Below are 24962 nucleotides of genomic sequence, written 5' to 3'. Positions count from 1 at the left end.
CTTAGTTCAACTCCACAATCTTGTCGGAGGCTCCCAAGTGACACCTAGCCAATCTAGGAGACACCACTCTCCAAGAAGTAACAAATGGTGTGTAGGTAATGAACTCCTTGCTCTTGTGCTTCAAATGATAGTCTCCCCAACACTCAACTCTCTCTCATAGGATTTGGATTTTGTGGAAAGAAGATTTGAGTGGAAAGCAACTTGGGGAAGGCTAGAGATCAAGATTCATATGGTAGGAATGGAATATCTTGGTCTCAACACATGAGTAGGTGGTTCTCTCTCAGAACATATGAGTTGGAATTGTGTATGTGTTCTGATGGCTCTCTCCATGAGTGAATAGGAGGTGGAGGGGTATATATAGCCTCCACACAAAATCCAACCGTTACACACAGTTTTCCAATCTCGGTGGGACCAAATCAACAAACTCGGCCGGACCGAAAAGGTAAACCTAGTGACAGTTAGAGATTTTCGGTGGGACTGACATGCAACTCGGTAGGACCGATATGGTTAGGGTTTGGGCATAACGCAATCTCGGTGAGACCGATTACACAAACTCGGTGAGACCGATTTTGGTAATAAGCTAACCAGAGAGTTGGTCAGGCAAACTCGGTGTGACCGATTTGCTCTTTTTGTGAGACCGAAAAGTTACAAAAAGGAAACACTGAATTTACATTGCAATTTCGGTGGGACCGATTCGCTTTTTCGGTGAGACCGAAAAGTTACGGAAGGGAAACAGAGAGTTTGCGATCCCATCTCGGTGAGACCAAGATCCCTATCGGTAGAACCGAATTTCTAGGGTTTGGCAGTGGCTTATGACAAGTGAAACTCGGTGGCGTCGGATAGAAAGAATCGGTAGGTCCGAGTTTGGCTTTGGGTTTAGGTCATATGTGGAAGTGGGAAAGTAGCTGAGGATTTTTGGAGCATATCATTAAGCACATGAAGCAAGAGGCTCATTAAGCAACACCTCATCCCTTCTTGATAGTATTGGCTTTTCCTATGGACTCAATGTGATCTTGGATCACTAAAATGTAAAATGAAGAGTCTTGAGCTTGAAGCTTTAGCCAATCCTTTGTCCTTAGCATCTTGAAGGAGTTCCCACAACCTTTAGTCCATGCCACTCCATTGTTGAACTTATCTGAAACATGCTAGATAGAAATGTTAGTCCAACAAGAGATATGTTGTCATCAATTATCAAAACCACCTAGGGAGCACTTGTGCTTTCAATCTCCCCCTTTTTGGTAATTGATGGCAACATATATCAAAGCTTTAGATAAAGATATAAAGAACATCAAGTAAAGCTTTGGAAGGACATGTAACAAGCATAGGCTCCCCCTACATGTATGCACTCATGTAAATATGAAATATAGAGGCATGTGAGAGCATAACCATGACAGAGTAGGCAATGTGTTACATGTATCTTGGCCATATGCATCAGAGCAAAAGATTATCAAGGAAAATACCTTCATGCTCATGAGTCCTTCTTGAAAACAGTATGTACATAAGCAAGAACTCCTCATACTCATGATTTTGATGCATATACTTACCCTGTGGTCTTGAGTTGGCTTAGGATGGAATGAACCTGCACAAAAAAAGTTACATAACACAGGTACATCCACTAGCCAGAGCAAACAAAAGAAACCACAAGAATACCAAGACTGGGATGACATGTAGAGAGTGATTACAAGGTACCACATTGGATTCAACATGTCCCCAAGAATAAAGATATGCAATGAATTTGACTGATTTCTTTCCCTTAGGTGTCTTGCTCCCCCTGAATCTTACATGGGATATTGGGAGAAGATAAGGAACAGCAAATCAGAGCTGAAAGATACAAATGAACATGTCTTTCCCCCTAAAAAGACATGTGACATCTCTCCTCTTGAACATCAAGCATCAAGCATCTGGGATCCTTGAGTATTCTCTCCCCCTGGAAGTCTCTCTCTCCCCCTTAATACTTTCTCTCTTGTAGGTTTGGTCCTTGAGACTTTTTCTCTCCCTTGATGTGATCTCTCTCTCCTACAAGCTTTGATGTGATCTCTCTCTCCCCCTTTGACATCAATTTCCAAGAAGGGCTTTCTGGAATCCGTCGTATAGGTTTGGTCCTTGAGACTCAGCACAAAGCAATGGATAAAACTGTGATGCTTGTGGAGGACAAGATTCATTGAGTAGAGCTGGATCAGAAGAATTATAGAACAAGTGGCATACTGTTTTTCCTGTTGCGAAGTCGGTGGCACCGAGTGGTATGTTTCAGTGCCACCGAAAAGATTTGGTTGGACCGAAAATTACAAGTCGGTGAAACCGAGTTCACACAGAGAAAAACACTTGTCACCTCAGCTCACTAGACATGTAGGATCTCACAAAGATTTGCAATGAATTACCTGAAGGATTTGCAAGGAATTAAATGCAGAAAATGCAGAACAAAAACAAAGAGAAAAGAGAAGAAACTGAAAGATCTAGATGAAGTTTTTTTTGTTTTTTTAAAAAAGAAAGAAACTAAACATGCATGAGACAAATGCAATAACACAGAAAAGAACGCAAGAGAACTTCATCTAGAGTTGGGCGGTGACATAGTCACCTATGTTAGAGTATATTGACTTAGGAGTCAAGTGAGAACACTTGATCATAGGTCATACTCATCGTTTAAGCTCAAAATGGGGTTACCATTTTTCGTTTAAGCATCTTGATGTATTCACATCTTATTGAGTTGCTTTGACTCATGTCTTGGAGTAAAGCTTCTCTAAGATGGAATAACATACCTTGGGTGGTGGTGTGGTTCTTGCTCATGTAGTTGAACTTGTGTGGGTGCTCAAGGTTGATGTAGCTCATCAAGAGTTGGGAGCACCACTTGGAGTTTGAGTTCATCTACCTACATGGGTTAGTTCTTGCAAGGAAGAGCACTTGTGTATCCAAAAATGACAATCATGAAGCTCAACATAGAATTTGTCAAAGGATATGTTTGAATGGTTTTGTGCTTCCTTGTCTTCAACCACCATTGTGTAGAGTCTTGGTGATGTAGAGATTGCTCAAGATGTGAGTGAGTCGCAATCTCATGGAATTAGATTCAACCAAGCACCTACATGGGTTAGACAACATGCAAGGTGCAAATATATCCAAGACATAAGATAGTTATCATAAGAGATATATCATGGATTAGTCATAAGCTCATGTCTTGCATGTATCCAATGGAGTTTCTACTCCAAATTCGAAGCATCAATGATGTTCAATTCTCCTCTCAACCTGCAAAACACTTTCTCATCAAGTGGTTTAGTAAATATATCCGCTAATTGCTTACCGGTGCGAACGTGCTTAAGATTAATGTCACCCTTAGCAATATGATCTCGAATGAAATGATGACGAACTTCAATATGCTTAGTTCGAGAATGTTGTACATGATTATGACCAATTTTGATAGCACTTTCATTGTCACAAAGCAGTGGAACATGTTTCACATAAATCCCATAATCTTTAAGAGTTTGGGTCATCCAAAGTAATTGAGCACAACATGAACCAGCGGCAATGTATTCCGCTTCGGCGGTGGATAAGGATACCGAGTTTTGTTTCTTGGAAGACCAAGACACAAGAGATCTACCAAGAAATTGACAAGTACCCGAAGTGTACTTTCTATCAACCTTGTCTCTGGCATAATCCGAGTCGGAATAGCCAACAAGATCAAAAGAAGACCTCTTAGGATACCAAATGCCAAAATTTGGTGTATGGATTAAATATCTCACTATCCTTTTCACAGCCTTAAGATGACATTCTTTAGGAGCAGCTTGATATCGTGCACACATGCACACACTTAGCATAATATCGGGACGTGAAGCACATAGGTATAACAATGAACCAATCATAGAGCGATAAACCTTTTGATCAACCGGTTCACCATCTTTGGTCAAATCATTATGTCCACTAGTAGGCATGGGTGTAGACATGCCTTTGCATTCTTGCATATTGAACTTCTTGAATAAGTCCTTGGTGTACTTTGTTTGAGAGACAAATGTACCTTCCTTAGTTTTCTTGATTTGCAAACCGAGAAAGAATTTGAGTTCACTCATCATAGACATCTCAAACTTCTCTGACATTAGCTTTCCAAACTTTTCACTAAAGAGAGGGTTAGTTGAACCAAATATGATATCATCAACATAAATTTGGCATACAAATAGTTCTCCATTAACCCTTTTAGTAAAAAGAGTAGAATCAATTTTACCAATTTCAAAACCACTTGTAATAAGGAACTTGGTCAAGCATTTATACCATGCTCTAGGAGCTTGTTTAAGACCATAAAGAGCTTTGTGAAGTTTGTAAACATGATTTGGTTTCTTAGGATTGATAAAGCCGGGAGGTTGTTTGACATAAACTTCCTCCTCTATTTCACCATTTAGAAAATCACTTTTAATGTCCATTTGGTACAAGGTGATATTATGGTGATTAGCATAGGCAAGTAAGATGTGAATGGACTCAAGTCTAGCAACGGGAGCATATGTCTCACCATAGCCCATACTTTCGACTTGTGTGTCCCCTTGGGCGACGAGACGTGCTTTGTTGCGAACCACTTGTCCATCTTCATCTTGCTTGTTGCGAAACACCCATTTGGTACCAATGATGTTGTGGTTGTTGTCGGGCTTCTCAACCAATGTCCAAACTTGGTTTCTCTCAAAATTATGTAGCTCTTCATGCATAGCGTTTATCCAATCCGGATCTTCCAATGCTTCTTCAACCTTCATAGGTTCAATGCTAGAGATGAATGAATAGTTTTCACAAAAGTTAGCTAAATGAGTTTTTGAGTGAGTGATTCTCCCGGTTTGTATATCATTGAGGATTTGCTCGACGGGATGATCTTTGGCAATTCTTGCTCGAACTCGTGAGAGCTTTTGCTTGGGTCTTCGTTGAACATCTTCTTCATCTTGTTCTTCTTCTTGGCCTTCTTCATTGTTGACGTCGTCGTTCTCTTGTCGTGGTGGAGAAGGAGGTTGTTGATGTTCGTCTTGATGCATTTCCTCATTTTCTTCATCTTGGTGTGTCCCACTTGTGGATGCTTCCGTGTTAATTCTTGGTTCACCTAGTCGTGAAGTAGAAGCTTCCACTTGGACGGATGAAGTACTCTCCTTCACCTCCGTTGGACAAATTTTGCCAATGGACAAGTCTTGGATTGCTTCTGAAGGGTCTTTGTCTCCTACATCAATTGGCAATTTCTCTACTTGCGAGCCATTAGATTCATCAAACTTCACATCTACCGTCTCTTCAACCTTTCGGGTGAAATTGTTGTAGACACGGTAAGTGTGAGAGTTTGAGCCATAACGAAGTAGAAAACCTTCATGAGATTTAGGAGCAAACTTTGAACGACGATGCTTATCAAGAATGTAGCACTTTGAGCCGAATACTCGAAAGTATCCAACTTGGGGTTTGTTACCGGTGAGAAGCTCGTATGCCGTCTTGCCGAGTAGCTTGTGAAGATATAAGCGATTTGTTGCGTGACAGGCTGTCTCAACCGCTTCTGCCCAAAAGTGCTTCGGCGTCTTGTATTCATCAAGCATCGTTCTTGCCATTTCGATGAGCGTCCGGTTCTTCCTCTCAACAACTCCATTTTGTTGAGGTGTGTACGTAGCCGATAACTCGTGTGAAATCCCTTCGTCAAGAAAGGTGTCCACATTTGCGTTCTTGAACTTCGTTCCGTTGTCACTCTGAACCTTCTTGATCTTCACGTCAAACTGATTTTGGGCCTTCCTAGCGAAGTTTCTGAAGATCTTCTGGACCTGCGACTTGTCATTAAGAAAGAACACCCACATAAATCTTGAAAAATCATCAACTATAACTAGACCAAAAGAATTTCCACCGAGACTCTTGTAGGCGTTGGGACCAAAAAGATCCATATGAAGTAGCTCGAGTGGCCTCCTTGTGGTCATGATGTTCTTCACGGGATGTCTTCCTCCAACCTGTTTACCTGCTTGACAAGCACTGCAAAGTCTATCCTTATCAAATATGACATCGTTAACTCCAAGGATATGATTTCCTTTAATAAGCTTGTCAAGGTTTCTCATGCCAACGTGACCTAGTCGTCTATGCCACAACCAACCTTTTGAGGATTTAGCAACAAAGCAAGTTTTAGGTTGTGCCTTTTTAGAGAAATCGACAATGTAAAGATCACCTCTACGCATACCGGTAAAGACCATTTTATGATTGTCTCGACGAAATACTTGGCAATCTACCTCAGTAAATAAGACATTCAAACCGAAATCAGCAAGTCTAGATACTGAAAGTAAGTTGTAGCCGAGAGATTCAACGAGCATGACATTTTGAATGGAACTATCATGTGAGATGGCCACCTTACCAAGGCCAACCACTTTACCCTTTGAATTATCACCAAAGGTGACATATTTTCGAGGGCCGTCATTTTCAGCAAGCTCACGAAACATCTCTTCATCTCCGGTCATATGATCAGTACATCCACTATCAAGAACCCATTCCTTTCCTCCTGAGTCATATCCCCGAAGATTTGCCATAAGACCAAAATGTCTCATTGCATCATCAAGATCGAAGTCACTATCATCATCATCATAGTATCCATGTTCATCATGATCTTGTGTCTCACCATTTCCTAGAGAGGGTAATTCATTAGATAAATGATCATCAAAGTGGTCACTTTTATGAATTCTTATAGCTTCGAATATGATATCACTAATGATTCCAACATCTCCTTTAGCATGCTTAAGATTGGTAAGTTCAAATAGACAATTACCAAAACTAGGATCACTAGAGTTCATCTTACTCAAAGCAATAGATTTATGGAGAGTTTCATCCAAAGTTTTCAAGGAATGATCGGGAAATCGTTCCTTAAGAAATTTCCATATAGTATAGGCACAATTAAGAGTAGGCAAACTAGCAATCAAATTTTTGGGCAATCCTCTAATGATGAGCTCAACAGTTCTAAGATTGCGAATCATGTCAATATCTTCATCTAGGGTAGGATGCAAAGGATCAATATGAGGTGCACAAGGACTAGCAATATACTTGTTCAAATGATATTGATTGAAGATTACAAGCATCTCATTTTTCCACTCATGAAAATACTCTCCATCAAGAATAGGCACTCTATGTCTAAGACTCCCTAAAGTAGACACATCCATCTTCCTCCAATGGTGATTAAACCAAGGCAATGGAGACCAAAGCTCTGATACCACTTGTAGGATCTAGAAGTAGATGTGTCTAGAGGGGGGGTGATTAGACACTTAGTGCTAAAGTTGCAATTTTTAGGCCTTTTTGGTTTGAATGGAGTTTTAGGCACAATTTCAACATACACAGTACATATCAAGCAAGCATGCAAAGATTATATGAGCAGCAGAAAGTAAAGCATGCAACTTGCAAGAATGTAATGGGAAGGGTTTGGAGAATTCAAACGCAATTGGAGACACGGATGTTTTTCCCGTGGTTCAGATAGGTGGTGCTATCCTACATCCACGTTGATGGAGACTTCAACCCAATGAGTTGGAATTGTGTATGTGTTCTGATGGCTCTCTCCACGAGTGAATAGGAGGTGGAGGGGTATATATAGCCTCCACACAAAATCCAACCGTTACACACAGTTTTCCAATCTCGGTGGGACCGAATCAACAAACTCGGCCGGACCAAAAAGGTAAACCTAGTGACAGTTAGAGATTTTCGGTGGGACTGACATACAACTCGGTAGGACCGATATGGTTAGGGTTTGGGCATAACGTAATCTCGGTGAGACCGATTACACAAACTCGGTGAGACCGATTTTGGTAATAAGCTAACCAGAGAGTTGGTCAGGCAAACTCGGTGGGACCGATTTGCTCTTTTGGTGAGACCGAAAAGTTACAAAAAGGAAACACTGAATTTACATTGCAATTTCGGTGGGACCGATTCGCTTTTTCGGTGAGACCGAAAAGTTACGAAAGGGAAACAGAGAGTTTGCAATCCCATCTCGGTGAGACCAAGATCCCTATCGGTAGAACCAAATTTCTAGGGTTTGGCAGTGGCTTATGACAAGTGAAACTCGGTGGCGTCGGATAGAAAGAATCGGTAGGTCCGAGTTTGGCTTTGGGTTTAGGTCATATGTGGAAGTGGGAAAGTAGCTGAGGATTTTTGGAGCATATCATTAAGCACATGAAGCAAGAGGCTCATTAAGCAACACCTCATCCCTTCTTGATAGTATTGGCTTTTCCTATGGACTCAATGTGATCTTGGATCACTAAAATGTAAAATGAAGAGTCTTGAGCTTGAAGCTTTATCCTATCCTTTGTCCTTAGCATCTTGAAGGAGTTCCCACAACCTTTAGTCCATGCCACTCCATTGTTGAACTTATCTGAAACATGCTAGATAGAAATGTTAGTCCAACAAGAGATATGTTGTCATCAATTATCAAAACCACCTGGGGAGCACTTGTGCTTTCACCATTGAGCCAAACGATCATCCACTGCCAGTGGATGCTCTGGATTATGAAACTGTGACCAGAAAAGCTTTTCCACTTCGCAATCTTTCTGATCTCGAAAGTGTTCGGTCGCATCAGTGGCACTCGTTGCCAAGTCCAGATAGGTGTCCTTCACACTCCACATCCGGTCCAACGGAGCAAACTTCGGATCACAAAACTTCCTCCGCAGCATAAAGGGCTTTCCAGCTGCAATCTGTTCGGCCTGACGCAGCTCCTCTTTTGCAGCTCTCATCGCAGAGCGAGCGTCCTTGGCATCGGCAACGGCCTCCTCTAAATCCGTTTGTCTCTCCCGGTCTTCTTTCTCAAGAAGTTCGCAACGGTCTGCAGCACTCTTTAACTTCTCGGCCATCTCAGCCATCTCTTCTTTGCTTCGGCAGTGAGAAGCCTGTTCGGCTCTCAGCTCTTCTAGGGCCTTCCTGGTAGCCGCATCACTCTCACTGGCTTATTCTTTAGCTCGGGCAAGTTCTGCCCTAAGACTCTCCACGGCGGCCGCTCCATCTGCGTCAAGCACATACATCGTAAGATACAGGCATAAAACTGTTCTTACCTGACGCCGCCCGAGGAATTACATACCTTGAGCCTCATCAAGCCTCTTATTAACAAGCGTGATGTCAGCATCTGCCACGTCCAGTTGCCGCTTTAGTTCGGCAAAATCATCAGTTTGGCTCGATTCCGAACACCTCGCCACCTAAATTCAAAGACGACATCTTAGACCTGGGATTATGATCCTCTGCGCAGAGTCTCAGGGGCTACTATCTACACAGGGCGCATCTTACTTCTGCGCAACTGACAAAAGTGTACATTATCTAACGTACCTCAAAACCCGTCAGTAAACTTTTGACGGCCTCATGCAATCCGTTTTCTGCGGATGAAATCCTTTCAATCGCCGTGCCCATCAATGCACGGTGCTCCTCTGAGATAGAAGCTCACCCTAGAAGAATCTTTAGCTCCTTTGGCCGAGCACCAGACGGTGCCGGACTTGTCCTATGGCCTCTTTCAAAGGTCGAACGTGGAGAACTTCGGGGGGCCGCACTGCCACCTTCCGCCCCTGCCGGATTCGGAGAAACCCTCCGCGACGACACCTCAGGGTCGCCCGCCTCGCTAGGCGGCACGGCAGGGGGAGGCGTCCTGCTCTCCATCATCTCTGGAAGAAGATCCCCCGAAGACGAGCTCTGCTGAGAAGGGCTAAGGTCCGAGCTACAAGGTAAAATTTCGGTTAATCTTCTCAGATATAAATCAAATATTTCTCTCATCCCTCAAAAGGAAAACCTCTCTCTACTGACGGCTCGCTGGAGGGCTGATCCCCTTGAGGGCATAGTCCGGCCGAGGAACTCCCTGGCGCCGGACCCTCTGACGAGGATTTTCTCCCCCATTTCGAGACTATGGTTTCCGGGTCGTCAGAGGCGGCTCTCTTCTTCCCCTCAGGAGAGGAATTGTCGGTTCCCCCCTTCGGAGCAGCCTCCTTCGAGGAGGCCATAGCTTCCTTGTCCTCCCCCTCCAAAGGCATTATCTCCAGCATCCTGACTAGCACGGGATCCGGCCTGGTTTCAGGAAGGGGAGCCGGACACCTGATCAGCTTTGCCTTCGCTATCCACTCCTGTTTAAAAGGACGTCTCTTTTAGGGGCAAGTTTATGACAATTATACAGATAGAAGGTCCGGGCACAAGGTTGCTTACTTGAGTATCCGGGCAATTGCGGCTTAGACCTGCGTCCTCGGTTAAATCCGGACACATCTCTTGTGATCCGAAGAACAGTCTATACATCTCCGCGGGTGTTGCGCCCATGAAGTTCTGGAGAGCTCGCGGTCCCTCTGGATTAAACTCCCACAAGCGAAGGGGGCGACGTTTGCCGGGTAATATTCGGCGAATCAGCATGACCTGCGTCACCTTGACCAGGTTGAGGTCTCCTTCTAAGAGATCCCTAATGCGGCCCTGCAACAGGGGCATGTCTTTGGATAACCCCCAATCTAATCCTTTGTTGACCCATGACGCTAGCCGTGGTGGGGGACCCGAGCGAAAGGCAGGAGGCGCCACCCACTTGGCGCTCCTGGGAGCGGTGATGTAGAACCACTCGCGTTGCCACAAGTCGAGCTCCTCTTGAAAGGAGCCCTCGGGCCATGGAGCATCGGCATTCTTACTTATGACAGCACCTCCGCACTCTGCGTGCCGTCCCTCGATCATCTTCGGCTCCACTCCAAAAGTCTTGAGCCATAATCCGAAGTGAGGGGTAACACGGAGGAATGCTTTGCACACGACGATGAATGAGGAAATGTGGAGGATGGACTCCGGGGCTAAGTCATGAAATTCCAGCCCGTAATAAAACAGCAGCCCCCTCACGAAGGGATCCATCGGGAAGCCTAACCCCCGAAGGAAGTGAGACAAGAACACTACGCTCTCACCAGGCTGGGGATTGGGAATAGCCTGCCCTTGAGCAGGCAACCTATGCGGAATTTCGGCGGTCAAGAACTTAGCCTCTCTCAACTTTAGCATGTCCTCCTCCGTGACGGAGGAGGGCATCCATCGGCCTTGAAGGTCGGAACCGGACATTGTCGAAGGTCCGAAGCGCCTGGAATATGAAGCCTAGGGTGTTGGAACTCGAGGCGACGGGCGAACTCGTTTGAGATTGGAAAAAGGAGTAAGGCCTTGGTCTCTTTATAAGAGGTTGAATACCAGGAGCCCTCCCCGTAACCGTTTGGGACTCACCTTTAATTGAGAAAACATGCTAACGGGCACGATTGGGTTACCCACGTCCGTATTGATGAGAATCCCATAAAGAGGGGGCACACGATCTCTGATTTGACAAGACGTGCCAAGGAAACCGCCTCGCAAAACATGCTGAGGTGGAAAAGTAAAAACGATTCGAGTAAAGGACTTGGCCGCAGTGTGATAGCGCACTGCGGAATACGTCAACAGATTTGATTATTATTCTCTCTATGGCAATATGTGGAAGTTTATTTTGCAGAGCTGGACACTACTCTTGGTGTTTACAATCTTGTACGAAGGACTTGGAGGAGGAACCCGCCTTGCAATGCCGAAGACAATTTGCGCGTCGGACTCGTCATCATTGAAGCCTGGTTCAGGGGCTACTGAGGGAGTCCTGGATTAGGGGGTGTTCAGGTAGCCGGACTATACCTTCAGCCGGACTCCTGGACTATGAATATACAAGATTGAAGACTTCGTCCCGTGTCCGGATGGGACTTTCCTTGGCGTGGAAGGCAAGCTTGGCGATGCGGATATTCAAGATCTCCTACCATTGTAACCGACTCTGTGTAACCCTAACCCTATCTGGTGTCTATATAAACTGGAGGGTTGTAGTCCGTAGGCAATCAACTCCATACACAACAATCATACCATAGGCTAGCTTCTAGGGTTTAGCCTCCTTGATCTTGTGGTAGATCTACTCTTGTACTACCCATATCATCAACATTAATCAAGCGGGAGTAGGGTATTACCTCCATCGAGAGGGCCCGAACCTGGGTAAAACAAAGTGTCCCCTGTCTCCTGTTACCATCCAGCCTAGAAGCACAGTTCGGGACCCCCTACCCGTGATCCGCCGGTTTTGACACCGACAGTAACCATAGAAGCATGTTTACTAATAAGTTTAAGTTCACCTTTAACATCAGCCATACAATCACTCAAGTGTTCAATCATATAAGCATTATGTTTCAATTGTCTACCAACATAAGCATTGAAATCTTCTTGCTTAACCATAAAGTTATCAAATTCATCCAAACATTGGCTAGCAAACTTAGCAGGAGGGATTTCAGATTTATCATATCTATAGAGATAATTTACCTTTACTACCTGTGTCGGGTTATCAAGACCGTGTGTTTCTTCAACAGGCGGCAAATTAAGACCGTGTATTTCTTCAATAGGTGGTAAATTCTTAACATCTTCAGCTTTAATACCATTTTGTATCATAGATTTCTTTGCCTCTTGCATATCTTCAGGACTGAGAAATAAAATACCCCTTTTCTTTCGGAGTTGGCTTAGGAGTTGGTTCAGGAAGTGTCCAATTATTTTTCGTTAGTAAACATATTATTCAATAGAATTTCAGCTTGATCAACAGTTCTTTCCCTGAAAACACAACCAGCACAACTATCCAGGTAATCTCTAGAAGCATCGGTTAGTCCATTATAAAAGATATTAAGTATTTCATTTTTCTTGAGAGGATGATCAGGCAAAGCATTAAGTAATTGGGGAAGCCTCCCACAAGCTTGTGGGAGACTCTCTTCTTCAATTTTCACAAAATTATATATTTCCCTTAAAGCAGCTTGTTTCTTATGAGCGGGGAAATATTTAGCAGAGAAGTTGTAAATCATATCCTGGGACTATGCACACAACCAGGATCAAGGGAATTAAACCATATCTTAGCATCACCCTTTAGTGAGAACGGAAATAATTTAAGGATATAATAGTATCGAGTTTTCTCATCATTAGTAAATAGGGTAGCTATATCATTTATTTTAGTAAGATGTGCCACAATAGTTTCAGATTCAACCAAAGTAATTAACTCAGGATCAACTGAGAGATCATAATCCTTATCAGTAATAAAGATAGGTGAAGTAGCATAAGCAGGATCATATTTCATTCTAGCATTCAGAGATTTTTCTTCCAGCTTAGCTAATAATTTCTTAAGATCAAATCTATCATTGCAAGCTAAGAAATCTGTAGCAGTTTCTTCATCCATAACATAACCCTCAGGAACAACAGGCAATTCATATCTAGGGGGAGAATCTTCATCATCACTTTCATCAATATTACCAGTTTCAATAATTTCATTCTCTCTAGCCCTAGCAAGTTGTTCATCAAGAAATTCACCAAGTGGCACAGTAGTATCAAGCATAGAAGTAGTTTCATCATAAGTATCATGCAAAGCAGAAGTGGTATCATCAATAACATGTGACATATCAGAATGAATAGCAGAAGCAGGTTTAGGTGTCACAAGCTTACTCAAAATAGAAGGTGAATCAAGTGTAGAGCTAGATGGCAGTTCCTTACCTACCCTCGTAGTTGAGGGATAAATCTTGGTTCTTGGATCTTTCAAGTTCTTCATAGTGATAAACAGATATAAATCACAAGTGACTCAAAGAATAGAGCTATGCTCCCAGGCAACGCCAGAAAATAGTCTTGATAACCCACAAGAATAGGGGATCGCAACAGTTTTCGAGGGTAGAGTATTCAACCCAAATTTATTGATTTGACACAAGGGGAGCCAAAGAATATTCTCAAGTATTAGAAGCTGAGTTGTCAATTCAACCACACCTGGATAACTTAATATCTACAGCAAAGTGTTTAGTAGCAAAGTAATATGATAGTAGTGGTAACGATAGCAAAAGTAACGGTAGCAAAAGTAATATTTTTGGGTTTTATAGTGATGGTAACAGTTGCAACGGAAAAGTAAATAAGCGAAGAACAATATATGGAAAGCTTGTAGGCATAGGATCGGTGATGGAGAACTATGCTTGATGCGATTGATCATGTAACAGTCATAACCTAGGGTGACACAGAACTAGCTCCAGTTCATCAATGTAATGTAGGCATGTATTCCGAATATAGTCATACATGCTTATGGAAAAGAACTTGCATGACATCTTTTGTCCTACCCTCCCGTGGCAGCGGGGTCCTAATGGAAACTAAGGGACATTAAGGCCTCCTTTTAATAGAGTACCAGACCAAAGCATTAACACTTAGTGAATACATAAACTCCTCAAACTACGGTCATCACCGGTAAGTACCCTGATTATTGTCACTTTGGGGTTAATGGATCATAACACATAATAGGTGACTATAGACTTGCAAGATAGGATCAAGAACTCTCATATATTGATGAAAACATAATAGGTTCAGATCTGAAATCATGGCACTCGGGCCCTAGTGACAAGCATTAAGCATAGCAAAGTCATAGCAACATCAAGAACATAGTGGATACTAGGGATCAAACCCTAACAAAACTAACTCGATTACATGATAAATCTCATCCAACCCATCACTGTCCAGCACGCCTACGATGAAATTACTCACGCACGGCGGTGAGCATCATGAAATTGGTGATGGAGGAAGGTTGATGATGACGACGGCAACGGATGCCCCTCTTCGGAGCCCCGAACGGACTGCAGATCAGCCCTCCCGAGAGAGTTTAGGGCTTGGCGGTGGCTCCGTATCGTAAAATGCGATGAATCCTTCTCTCTGATTTTTTTCTCCCCGAAAGTGAATATATGGAGTCAAGGTTGAGGTTAGTGGAGCGTCAGGGATCCCACGAGGCAGGGGGGCGCGCCTAGGGGGGTAGGCGCGCCCCCACCCTCGGGGACAGGGTGTGGGCCCCCTATGTGGATCTTTTCGCCAATATTTTTTATATATTCCAGAAATAATCTCCGTTGATTTTTAGGTCATTCCGAGAACTTTTATTTCTGCACAAAAGTAACACCATGGCAATTCTGCTGAAAACAACGTCAGTCCGGGTTAGTTCCATTAAAATCATGCAAGTTAGAGTCCAAAACAAGGGCAAAAGTGTTTGGAAAAGTAGATATGACGGAGACGTATCACCCGCCCGGCGGCAAGGACCACCGCACGCCGGAGCATTATTTGGAGGACGTCCTAGATGGCGCCCGCTTGATAGAGGGTCAGTGCTTGAAGGATATTATGTTCGAATAGATGCACCGGAATTGTGAGAACAATATTATGATACATTTAGGCTATGTTATATTCATACCTTTGCCTGAAAGTTATTTCCTCCTGTGTGGCCGTTTTTATAATCTGAAAGTTTTCCAGTCGTCGGTGTCAGCCCCCTCGCATATAATACGGGGGTGTTCGGATTAGCACATGATCACTCTTGTCCCAACGTCTTGGTCCGTAACGGAGGTGTCAGTGCGTCGAACTAGGCAATCAGACTATAGGGCTTGAACACTTTCACTTAGCCGTAGGAGTTTTACGGTGGGTCTACGATGTAGCCCCTGGTATGTACGCGGTGATCCGAATACGATTGCGTTACATAGGTGACCAAAAAAATAAAGAACGGTCCTTCGTGTAGTACGAAAGGAATCACAAAAGAGTCTAATTAGTCTCCGAGTGGTTGACCAGCTCTCGCCGCATCATGACAGTCAGTTTTCGGCTTTCTCTGCTGAGGTGTTTAACCAGGTGAACCGGAAACAAAATATCAGTAGTTCTCCCTTTACTACCCTAGCCGATAAGACGGAACATAAGGTAGTAAGCACAGGAGCCGGACAACCCAGTTATTGACCAAAGACATGATTCAAAGATGATGCATATAATGCCAAACTCGTGATGCCAAAGTATGCTGTAGAGCTGTTCGGACATTTTTGGCAACTCATATGTTGTCGTTTCGAGCCCATGGTGATTTGTGCCGAGGTGTGTGCGTGAAACAACTGAAAAATGCAGTTCTATGGGGAAAAGCAAATACTGAAGACGAATTATGTTCAATGGGATCTGATTGATACATCGAACGCAGTCTTACAGATTATAATACCACTACCCTGGCCATTTTACATGCCAGGGGTTGAAGGCTGAGGAAAAAGGCTCTACACAGGTTTTAAATAGAGTGTTTGGTCTACAGAAAATCTTCTTGACCTCATGTCGCACGTCTGCGCTGCCGTTGCCTCAGCGAAAGGTATTCCTTAAAATTAGTGATATTTGGTTATTGGTACAAAACCTGGCTCAGAAAGAGTCCTGGTAGGTCCGTAAGATGAACCGTTTTTGAGTCACCTGTTGCAAATATAAGATATAGTTAGAAAATAAAGAAAGGTTGTAGGAGGGCGAACCGTATTGTAGGCCTGTCCGCATTGTGCCTCCGCCGATGACCAAGGTACTTTAAGTGCATAATTATGTATGCGCGATACAAACTTCGCGGGTATATATGGCGAACAACGGAGGCGGAACTGCTAAGCCAGCTTTAAAATTGGCCGGTCCTGTGTAATAGGGGCCAGTAGCTTAATGGCCGATGAGATATGTGGCTTGAAGGGGCTGCTTGGTACTTCGGCTACGATGGCCGCGGTCTGCTCCTTGGTGTGGATGGAGCGGTTCGTGTTTCTGTTAATCGTATGACACCGCGTGGACCAGGCATCTTAAGTTTTAGATAGGCGTAGTGTGGGACCGCATTGAAATGAGCAAAAGTGGTCTACCCGAGCAGTGCATGGAAGCCACTACAGAACGGGACAATGTTGTAGATCAAGTCTTCGCTTCAAAAGTTGTCCGGCGGGCCAAAGACGACTTCCAGTGTGATTGAACCCGTGCAGTGAGCTTCGACGCCGGGTATTACTCCTTTGAAGGTAGTTGTGATGGGCTTGATCCTTGAGGGGTCAATGCCCATTTTGCGGACAGTGTCTTGATAAAGTAAATTGAGGCTACTGCCGCCATCCATAAGGACCCGCATGAGTTGGAATCCATCGATAATTGGATCGAGGGCCAGAGCTGCCGAACCTCCATGACAGATATTGGTCGGGTGGTCCTTGTGATCAAAAGTGATTGGGTAGGCCGCCCATGGGTTAAATTTTGGGGCGACCGGCTTTATGGCGTAGGCGTCTCATAGTGCGTGCTTGTGCTCCCTTGTAGGGATATGCATCACGTGTAGCATATTTACTATTTTGACTTTGGAGAGAAATTGCTTCTGTGCCCCGGTGTTTGGTTGTCGAACCTCTTCATCTTTGCTATCACTGGGTGCCCCCTTCCCTTTGTGTTCGGCATTGAGCTTGCCAGCTTGTTTGAAAACCCAGCAATTTCTGTTGGTATGGCTGGCGGGTTTGTCAGGGCTGCATGGGCTTAGGTTTTTCTTGGCCGAGCTGATGGGCAAGCCACTTATCTCGGACGCTATTTTTAAAGGCCACGAGGGCTTCGGCGTCCGGACAGTCGACGATTTGGTTCTTCTTAATTAAGAACCTAGTCCAGAGTTTCCTGGCTGACTCTCCGAGCTGCTGGATGATGTGACTGAGGTCATCGGCGTCCGGAGGCCGGACATATGTACCTTGGAAATTGTCGCGAAAGGCGTCTTCCAAGTCTTCCCAGTTGCCAACTGAGTTCTCTGGGAGGCTATTTAGCCAGTGCCGGGCTGGTCCCTTTAATTTTAGTGGGAGGTATTTGATAGCGTGGAGATCATCACCGCGGGCCATGTGGATATGGAGAAGGAAATCCTCAATCCATACTGTGGGGTCGGTTGTTCCATCATACGATTCGATATTCATAGGTTTAAACCCTTTTGGGAATTCGTGCTCCATTACTTCCTCGGTGAAGCATAGGGGGTGTGCGGCGCCTCTATAACGGGCGTTGTCGCGGCAGAGTTCGGCGGACGTTCCTATGCGGTTTTTGCCCCCGAGTGGGGTTGTTTTGATCACGCCGGGCCTGATAGCCGTCCTCTCATGTTGGGTGCACGTCCCCTTGACCCGTAGATTGATCTGGCTAGGCCTGCCCTAGTGTCCAGGTCCCACCGTAGGTTGTTGGTGTAATCCTGGGCCACTGTCTCCCTGCCTTTACGAGGGGTAATGTGGGCTGGTGTTCGGCTTGAGTAGTCATTCTGTCTTGGCCACGTGGTGGCCGGTCTGGTTTATCGGCTGCATTACGCGCTGATGTTAGGGGCTCCCGCGCCTCAACGTTGAATTGGGGTAACAACTTGCGCTTCGGGTAGCTTTTGGTTGGTCGTGCGAGGCCGTATTCCTCGGCTGCTAGGACATTAGTCCAGCTGTCGTTTAGCGTATCCCATTCGGCTTGAAGTCGTTGCTGCTTCCTTTTTAGGCTCCTCGCGGTTGCGATGAGCTGTTTCTTAAAGCGTTCTTGAGCGAGAGGTTCCTCTGGCACGATGAAGTCTTCGTCGCCGAGGCTTATTTCATCTTCGGAGGGTGCCACATAATTGCTATCCTCTGAGTCCTCGTCTCCGACTGGTTCGCCAGGGTAACCCTACCCCTCCTCCCTATCATCATGTTCGGATGTTGGTTCGACGGGGGCGTCTGGGTCTTCGGCATTCTCCGGAGTGTTATCGTCTCCATTGCCGGTATTACTTTCTTTGTCGTGGCATAATTTTGAATGGCGCTGCTGGTGCCGATGCTTTGGTGGCTTATCAGTGTTATTGTCCTTGATTGGATCCTTAGTGCCTTCATCGCCATCCTCTTTTGGCGTATCCACCATGTATACGTCGTATGTGGAGGTGGCCGCCCAGCGTAAGGTATGCGGTGGGTTTTGGCTTTGTTCGTCTCTGGCATCGGTGTCCATACCATAGATGTCTTCGGACGTACAGTCAAGCATGTCGGGTAGGTCCTCGACATCGGCTATGAAGTGGGTGGTGGGTGGGACGTAAAATTCCCCGCTCACAGCCCCTAGTTTGGGTTGGGCGTAGTTCGGACGTTGCCCCTTTGTAATGTCGAGGGACCGCATTAAGTCCACATCCTCGCTTAAAGGCGAGGTTTGGCTAGGGAGAAGGGAGTTTGTGGAGTATAGCAAGAAGGAAACTCCTTGGTGGAGCTCACATGATGCTGGTCCCGAAGGTTCGGAGCCAGTGTTCGGAGAGGAGTCCGGCTTCATGATAATTGCCGGTGACACTACTTCCTCCGGCTCTCCTGTACTAGGCTTAATGGTCGCAGAGAGTCCGGCGGGCTCGGGAATCCCGTCTTCGGACCTGGTGATGTGCTCCGGATCCAAGGCCAGAGTGGAGGTTGTTGTCGCGAACCCTTGGAAGTTCAAATCTCCTCGGATAACGGCGGCATAATCCAGATTTCCAAAACTAATCTGGTGACCTGGGGCGTAGGTGTCGATCTGCTCTAGATGGCCAAGCGAGTTAGCCCGCAGTGTGAAGCCACCGAACACAAAGATTTCGCTGGGGAAAAAGACCTCCCTCAGGGCAGCTTTGTTGTAGATTATTGATGGAACCATCAATCCTTCTGTCGATGACACATCGAAACTCTCAATGAAAGCACCAATGTTGGTGTCAAAACTAGCAGATCTCGGGTAGGGGGTCCTGAACTGTGCGTTTGAGGATCGAAGGTAACAGGAGACAGGGACACAATGTTTACCCAGGTTCGGGCCCTCTTGATTGAGGTAATACCCTACTTCCTGCTTGATTATCTTGGATGAATATGATGTTTACAAGAGTTGATCTACATCGAGATCGTAATGGCTAAACCCTATATGTCTAGCTTGCATGATTATGATTATCCTTGCCTCTATGGACTAAACCCTTCGGTTTATATAGACACCGGAGGGACCTAGGTTTATACAGAGTCGGTTTACAAAGAAAGGAATCTTCATATCCGAACGCCAAGGTTGCCATCCACGCAAAGGAGAGTCCCATCCGGACACGGGAGGAAGTCTTCTATCTTGTATCTTCATGGCCCATTAGTCCGGCCCACGTCACATAGCCCGGACGCCTGAGGACCCCTTAATCCAGGACTCCCTCAAGGGGGTGCTGCACATCCACAATGTTGAGGGGCTGAAGAAGACCGGAAGTGTGGAGACAAGACTCGAAGCAATGGAGCAGCAAGTTTTCAAGTGCCAAGGGATGGTGGAACATGGACTCAACGCCAATCACATGATGATCGCGGAGTTCACCAACAATCACAAGCTAGATGCCAAGAACATTGAGGAGGCCATCTTCAAGATTCATGAGAAAATCGAGCATCTCCAAGCCCAGATCTATGACCAGCAAAACCAAAAGTGTGAGTATGAATACAAATTTAAGAGGATGAGTTTGGTTGCAAATTTGAGGATCCCGGAGACTCGTCCATATTTCTATGATGGTGAGCCTATCCCTTGGAAGATGGATGATAAGCCTACTACATCAACAACTCCATCATCACCACCTCCAAAGAAAGAGACATAAATACATGGGTATGGGCACTCCCCTTGGCAACTGCCAAGCTTGGGGGAGGTGCCCCGGTATCGTATCACCATCACATCTTTACTTTTATCATTTTTCTTAGTTTGATCTTGTGGTTATATCTTGATCCAGTAGAATAAATTTTTTAGTATGATCTAGCTTTGAGTTTTGTTTTGATCTCTATCTATGTAATAGAGTCCGTGTGTCATATATAATAAAGAGTAGTTTTGAGTTGAGGGCTTTGCTTGCTATGATCTTGAGGGAATTAAATAAAAGAAATAATAAAAAGAAATCAAAAGATCATATATTTATCTTGTGGAGAGTAATGACTTCACATATAAAGAGTATGATGAATAAAAGTTGTTGAGAGTTGACAAACATAGTTTTGGTCATTGTTACAATTAATAGGAAGTAATAAAGAAAGAGAGGCTTCACATATAAATATACTACCTTGGACATCTTTTATAATTGTGAGCACTCATTAAAATATGACATGCTAAAAAGTTGATGTTGGACAAGGAAGACAACATAATGGGTTATGATTTCTTATATCTGAATAGAAGTTATATTGTCATGGATCCTCCAACATGTTGAGTTTGCCTTTCCCTCTCACGCTAGCCAAATCCTTTGCACCAAGTAGAGATACTACTTGTGCTTCCAAACATCCCTTAAACTAGTTTTTTCATGAGAGTCCACCATACCTACCTATGGAGTGAGTAAGATCCTTCAAGTAAGTTACCATCGGTGCAAGAAATAAAAATTTCTCTCTAAATATGTATGACCTATTAGTGTGAAGAAAATAAGCTTTAGACGAACTTGTGATATGGAAGAAATAAAAGCGACTAACTTTATTATAAAGTTCTTTATCACAAGCGGCAATATAAAGTGACAATCTTTTGCATTAAGATTTTGTGCATCCAACCATGAAAGCGCATGACAACCTCTGCTTCCCTCTGCGAAGGGCCTATCTTTTATTTTTTATCTTCTACCCTTATACAAGAGTCATGGTGATCTTCACCTTTCCTTTTTACACCTTTTCCTTTGGTAGGCACTACGTGTTGGAGAGATCCGGATATACATATCCACTCGTATGTAGGTTATCATAAAGTATTATTGTTGACATTATCCTTGAGGTAAAAGGTTGGAGGCGAAACTATAAGCCCCTATCTTTCTCTGTGTCCGATTGAAACTTTGTACCCATAAGTATCACATGAGTGTTAGCAATTGTGAAAGACTAAATGATAGTTGAGTATGTGGACTTGCTGAAAAACTCTTATATTGACTCTTTCCAATGTTATGATAAATTGCAAGTGCTTCAATGACCGAGAGCATAGTTTGTTAGTTTTCAATGAAGTTTCTGATTCATACTTTACCTTGTGAATGAATTGTTACTTTAGCATAAGAAATTATATGTCATTATATGTTGTTGTTCTAAAGATGATCGTGATGCTCTCATGTCCGTATTTTATTTTATCGACACCTCTGTCTCTAAACATGTGGACATATTTTTCGACATCGTCTTTCGCTTGAGGACAAGCGAAGTCTAAGCTTGGGGAGTTGATACGTCCATTTTGCATCATGCTTTTATGTTGATATTTATTGCATTATGGGCTGTTATTACACATTGTATCACAATACTTATGCCTTTTCTCTCTTATGTTATAAGGTTTACATGAAGAAGGAGAATGCCGGCAGTTGGAATTCTGGACTGGAAAAGGAGCAAATATTAGAGACCTATTTTGCACAACTCCAAAAGTCCTAAAACTTCACGAAGAATTATTTTGGATTATATAAAAAATATTGGTCGAAGAAAGCACCAGCGGGGGGCCACCTGCCATCCACAAGGGTGGAGGGCGGGTCCCCTACCTTGTGGGCCACCTGGCAGGCCCCCGATGCCCATCTTCTGCTGTATGGTGTGTTTTGACCTAGAAAAAAATAGAGGGAAGCTTTCGGGACAAAGCGCCGCCGTCTCGAGGCGGAACCTGGGCAGAACAAATCTAGGGCTTTGGCGGAGCTGTTCTGTCGGGGAAACTTCCTTCCGGGAGGGGGAAATCGAAGCCATCGTCATCACCAATGATCCTCTGATCGAGATGGGGTCAATCTCCATCAACATCTTCACCAGCACCATCTCCTCTCGAACCCTAGTTCATCTCTTGTGTCCGATCTTGTCTCAAAACCTCAGATTGGTACTTGTGGGTTAATAGTAGTGTTGATTACTCCTTGTAGTTGATGCTAGTTGGTTTATTTGGTGGAAGATCATATGTTCAGATCCTTAATGATAATTAATACTCCTCTGATTATGAACATGAATATGCTTTGTGAGTAGTTACATTTGTTCCTGAGCACATGGGAGAAGTCATGTTATAAGTAATCATGTGAATTTGGTATTCGTTCGATATTTTGATGAGATGTATGTTGTCTTTCCTCTAGTGGTGTTATGTGAACGTCGACTACATGACACTTCACCATGATTTGGGCCTATGGGAAGGCATTGGGAAGTAATAAGTATATGATGAGTTGCTAGAGTGACAGAAGCTTAAACCCTAGTTTATGCGTTGCTTCATAAGGGGCTGATTTGGATCCATATGTTTCATGCTATGGTAAGATTTATCTTAATTCTTTTTTCATAGTTGCGGATGCTTGCATGATGGGTTAATCATAAGTGGGAGGCTTGCCCAAGGAAGGGCATCACCCAAGCACCGGTCCACCCACATGTCAAATTATCAAAGTAACAAACACGGACCATATGAGCATGATGAAAACTAACTTCAAAGTAATTCCCATGTGTCCTCAGGAGCGCTTTGCTTTATATAAGAGTTCGTCCAGGCTTGTCCTTTTCTACAAAAAGGATTGGGCCTCCTTGCTGCACCTTAGTTACTTTTGTTACTTGGTACCCGTTACAAATTATCTTATCACACAACTATCTGTTACTCGCAGAGAATACCTTGCTGAAAACAGCTTGTCATTTCCTTCTGCTCCTCGTTGGGTTCGACACTCTTACTTATCGAAAGGACTATGATAGATCCCCTATACTTGTGGGTCATCACATCTCCATGGATAGATCTTGCGTGTGCGTAGAATTTTTTTTGTTTTGCATGCAACGTTTCCCAACAGTGGCATCTGAGCCAGGTCTATGCGTAGATGATATGCACGAGTAGAATACAAAGAGTTGTGTGCGGTGATAGTCATACTGCTTACCACCAACGTCTTATTTTGATTTGGAGGTATTGTGGGATGAAGCGGTCTGGAACAACCTTACATGTCCACGCACATGCGACCGGTTCCACCGACTGACATGCAACTAGTTTTGCATAAAGGTGGCTGGCGAGTGTCTGTTTCTCCTACTTTAGCTGAATCGAATTTGACTACGGACAGTCCTTGAAGAAGGTTAAAACAACAAACTTGATGAAACACCGTTGTGGTTTTTGCGTAGGTAAGAACGGTTCTTGGTAGAAGCCCGTAGCAGCCACGTAAAACTTGCAACAACATAGTAGAGGACGTCTAACTTGTTTTTGCAGGGCATGCTGTGATGTGATATGGTCAAGACATGATGTGATATATGTTATTGTATGATATGATCATTTTTTGTAAATCATCGGCAACCGGCAGGAGCCTTATGGTTGTCTCTTTATTGTATAAAATCCAAACGGCATGTAATTGCTTTACTTTATCGCTATGCGTTACCAATAGTTGGTGAGACGACCACAATGCTACGATGGAGATCAAGGATTCAAGTCGGTGACGATGGAGATCATGACGATGCTTTGGAGATGGAGATCAAAAGCACACCATGATGATGGACATATCGTGTCACATATTTTGATTGCTTGTGATGTTTATCTTGTATGCATCTTATTTTGCTTAGAATGATGGTAGAATTATAAGATTATCCCTTCAATAAATTTCAAGATAAAAGTGTTCTCCCCGAGTATGCACCATTTCCAAAGTTCGTTGTTTCGAGGCACCACGTGATAATCGGGTGTGATAGACTCTACATTCACATACAACGGGTGTAAGATAGTTTTGCACATGCAGAATACTTGAGTTAAACTTGACGAGCCTAGCATGTACAGACATGGTCTCGGAACACTAGAGACCGAAAGGTCAAAGATGACTCATATAGTAGATGTGATCAACATAGAGATGTTCACCTTGATGACTACCCCATCTCACGTGATGATCAGACATGGGTTAGTTGATTTGGATCACATATCACTTAGATGACTTGAGGGATGTCTATTTAAGTGGGACTTCATTAGTACTTTGATTAACTGAACTTAATTTATCATGAACTTAGTCTCATAGTTTTGCATATCTGTGTTGTAGATCAATGGCCCAAGCTATCGTTCCCCTGAATATTAATGCGTTCCTAGAGAAATCTAAGTTGAAAGATGATGGTAGAAACTACACGGACTGGGTCTGAAACTTGAGGATTATCCTTATTGCTGTACAAAAGAATTATGTCCTTGATGCACCGCTAGGTGAAAGGCCTGCTGTAGGAGCTGAAGCTGATGCTATAAATGTCTGGCAATCTCGATCTGATGACTACTCAATAGTTCAGTGTGCCATGATTTACGGCTTAGAATCGGGACTTGAAAGACGTTTTGAACGTCATGGAGCATATGAGATGTTCCAAGAGTTGAATTTAACATTTCAAGCAAATGCCCAGGTTGAGGATATGAAGTCTCCAACAAGTTCT

Source organism: Triticum urartu, chromosome 6 (genome assembly GCF_003073215.2).
Source record: "Triticum urartu cultivar G1812 chromosome 6, Tu2.1, whole genome shotgun sequence".
Classification (NCBI taxonomy): domain Eukaryota; kingdom Viridiplantae; phylum Streptophyta; class Magnoliopsida; order Poales; family Poaceae; genus Triticum; species Triticum urartu.
This window is presented reverse-complemented; position numbering follows the sequence as displayed.